Source organism: Myotis daubentonii, chromosome 1, assembly GCF_963259705.1.
Source record: "Myotis daubentonii chromosome 1, mMyoDau2.1, whole genome shotgun sequence".
Lineage (NCBI taxonomy): Eukaryota > Metazoa > Chordata > Mammalia > Chiroptera > Vespertilionidae > Myotis > Myotis daubentonii.
In genome coordinates, this window is record NC_081840.1 from 116,636,995 (window position 1) to 116,641,137 (window position 4,143).

General features: G+C 35.1%; 1 pseudogene; it reads left to right on the plus strand.

Moving 5' to 3' along the window:
- The first annotated feature begins 840 nt into the window (after positions 1-840).
- LOC132232804 (cysteine and glycine-rich protein 2-like) lies at positions 841-3,874 on the plus strand (annotated as a pseudogene).
- Positions 3,875-4,143: the final 269 nt, after the last annotated feature.

Here is a 4,143-nt window from a genome sequence, read left to right on the forward strand (position 1 = left end):
CCAACCTCTGGACATAGCACACCACCGGAGCAACAAATTGGAGTCTGCAGAGCACCCTTAGATCCCAGAGAGCCTGTGTCCTCTGAACAGCCCTCACACGGCCTGCCCCTCTGACTGACTATCTTCAGTAGCAATATTAGTAAGTGAAGTCAGGCCTGGAGACAAAGTCACACACAAATATGAGATATTGTAATAATTTTAGAATAAACCTTTTCTAATGCCCTAAATGAATGGAAGAATTTTCCCAAACGGTGCTCTTTTTGCAGCCACATTGTTAGATCTGTGGAAATGTAAATAGGTTATCCTTTGTATGCCATAAGCTTATCTTAAACACTCTGTAATATTTTTTTTGATTAACATATAGCAAGAAATGGGCCTCTGAAAGTTAATAACCATAGAACAATAAAAGTAAACCCCTTTGTTGAAAACTCCAATTCCCATGTTAAAGTCTCATTTACAGCCTAATTGTAACCCAATTACGAAAAGTAAGATAAGTAAAAACAGCTGGAACAGAAGGCACTGAGAGTGAAGTGTACCCTTTGCACTCATTTGATGGAGATCATTATCCAACTCTACACTCAGTGCATGATGCTTAACATGATTGGGCTAATTTATATCCAAAAAGAATAAGAGCACCTTGTGTAAACAAATGGGCTGACCTATTAGCTCTGATTCTTTAAATACTCTATTATCTAATGTTTCAAGTGTAGTCATATAATAAACAGGAAATGCTGCTAGTCCTCTCCCCATACCTCTCCACAACATTCTGCTTTTGCCTTTTGGTCAAGGGATCACATTCATTCTATAAGTGTTACAACCAAAAGTGCACTGGTAGCAACAATGGATAGTCCAGTCTTCAATTGTATGTATGATTAGTGTTAATCACATTGGTGATTGCATAAACATAGTCTTACAATTCAGGAAACCTTCACATTGAGGAAAATCACACATTGTTATATTACAGCATGTTATTTAAGAACACAAGTTATGCATCAGAAGGGAATTACTTTTTTTCTTTTTTCTTGTATCTGTAAGAGATGGTGAATGTTAACTAAACCTATTGTGGTAATAATTTCACAATATATGTAAATCAAATTATCATGTTATACATCGTAAACTTATACAGTGATTATGTCGATTATTTCCCAATAAAACTCAAAAAAAGAACACAAGTTATGCAGTTAAAAGTAAGGACTTAAGATCTCTAAGACTTACTTCCCTCATGTGCAAATCATAGTAACAGTGCATATATCATAGGGCTGTTGAGAGGACTAAATGGAATAATTTATGTATAACACTTGGACTGTGCCTGGCCTCTGTATCTACTCAGTAAATATTAGCTATCTTTATGTACCTGGACCCAGCACTTTGATTATTATGATTTGTAATCTCTTTCCTTCAAGATCAACTCCTAGATAAGTTAAATACATTTTATTTATAGATTGTCCAGTATGTATATATCTACAATTAATCTGAGAGTTATGGAAACAAGTAAAAATATATGACAGGAAAAAATAATACTTTTGGTATGTATATCAGCATTGTGAATATAAGCTAAAGTATTAATGAAGCCAGTTTCAAATTCTCTTCTAGTGTTTAATTTTAAATGAAAACACAGACATTATATTTCTTTCAATAAATGTTTAGTTGGTATATATGGCTTCTACATTTTGATGGATAAATTAAGCAAACATAAATATGTGATAATGTAACAAATATCTAAGTTCTACACCTTCTAAACACACACACACACACACACACACACACACACACACACACACCACACCACACCACACCATGCATCCAAATACATACATATGGGAAATACGGCCATCTAAAAAGGATCCTGGATAAAGCCTGGTAAATTTGAACTTTGGCCAAGCCTGTATGGTTCAGTGATTGAGCATTCACCTATGAATCAAGAAGTCACAATTTGATTCCAGGTCAGGACACATTCCTAGGTCTCAGGCTTGATCCCCAGTAGGGAGCATGCAGGAGACAGCCAATCAATGATTTTCTCTCATCATTACTGCTTCTATCTCTCTCTCCCTTTCCCTTCCTCTCTGAAAACAACAAAAATATATTTTTTTAAAAATTAGCTTTGCCTATACAATTTTAACCTGACTCTTTAATTCCACCAAAAGTGAGAAACAACTCATCAATTTCATGAGACATAAGGTTGCTTTCTGGAATTAGACAATGGTTCATTAAGCTCACTGATCAATCTAGTCATCTTGTTTGATCTGATAACCCTAGAGAGGGAGTATACCAAGTTCAGTAGCTTCAAGCACTACTCTGGTTTACATTGGAATAATAGCTTGTTAGTGGTACAATCATTTCAGAGTTGGAGAGAATTTTTAGATTCTATTATAATAAAATAGGCCACCAGCTATATTTTGTAATATCAGAAAAAAAAATGATGTGCTCTTTGGTACATATGTAATGTGTTATATCCACAGGATAAAGGGACTCAAATCCAGTGTCTGATGTAGCAATCTCAGATACAGAATAATAAAAATAATATATTCATGACTGTGGCCAGATTTGCATTAACATAGTTAAAAGTAAAAAATTTCCCCTTGTGTTTATGCTTCCAGACAATCTGACACTTAATTTTTTGGGGGAATTTCTGTTTCAAATATCCCTAGGGAATATGCATATATAGAAGTGTTCAGCTATTTAAAAGTGTCATGGAAGAAATTCTGCATATCTTTCATTACTAATAGAATACCAAAAAATAGTTTCTAACTAGCTAAGCCTGACAAGTTTAGATTTATACTCCACAAGCCTAATTATTTATAGTCCATTTATTTCCATAATAACTATAGAAAAAACAGGCAATGAAATGTGACTGTTATTTTGAAATTTGGTTACTGAATTAGTTTTCACATGTTGGTTAAACTTTTTCCCAATAAAGTTATTATTTTTTTAAGAATCTAAAGAAAAATACTTGAACATGCATGTTATTAAACCATAAATGACGTCTCTTAAGGAATAAGAACAGTTTCAAATAACTGTGAAATTGAAAATAATCTGTGCCTTTTTAAGGTCCAATGTTCAGTAATTAAATGCATAAATCAATCACTATTGAGATAATATTGATTAGAAAGAAAATATAAAGCTTCTGTAGGAGAATGCTTTGATAGCAACTCTAAAAGTTTCATTACATGAAATATGGGTCTTTGTATCCAAAATTATAAAACTTCCCTGGGCTCCCTGAGTCCCCAAGTACTCCTTCCAACCTAGCTCTGCCCACTGTGCTTTGTCCTACCTTAAACTCCAAATGCCTGGGAAGTGGAAATAGCCTGGGGCCTGTGTGAACACCTGGTACCAGGTAGAAAAGTACACTGTGACAGGAGAAGCTCCCACCACTGCTGTTTTCTGTGCATGGTTTGTAGGGAAATCTCAGCACAACAGTGGCAATTCATGATCTACTGCAAATCCTGCTACGGAAAGGCACTTGGGCCAAAGGCTATGGTTACCTGAGGTGCCCACATGCATAATGCAGATAGTGGTGAGAGACTGGGCATCAAACCAGAGATTGTTCAACCTCACAACCAATCGAGACAATTCTAAATTTGCTCAGCAATAGGAAGCTGCTGAGAACTGTTCCAGGTGTGGGGATTCCATATATGCTGCCCAGAAGGTAATTAGAGCTGGAATGCCCTGGCACAAAAACTATTTCTATTGTGCCAAGTCAGGGAAGAGTTTTTAATCAACAACTCTGAGAAAAAAGGATGAATTCAATTGTAAAGGATGCTTTACAAAGAACTTTGGGCCTAAAGGCTTTGGCTATGGTCAAGACTGCTTGTTCATGCTCAATAAAGGTGAAAACCAGAACCGATCACACACTGAGACTCTCTATGTAACCTAACACTAAACTACTGTAAAATTGTATCAGCACTTTTGTACTGAATATTACCAGGCGTTTGGATAGGTTGGCTGACTAGTAGGGACAGAGCACTGAGTATCCTTTTGCTTTATTACTCAGGACAATTACTTTTACATTTCAAATATAACTTCAGTTTGGAAACAAACAAAATTCCATCAGAAATATTTACTATTCAAATATAATATTTTAAAAACATTTAACTTAAAATTAAATATCCTATATAATAAAGAGGTGATATGCAAATTGACCAT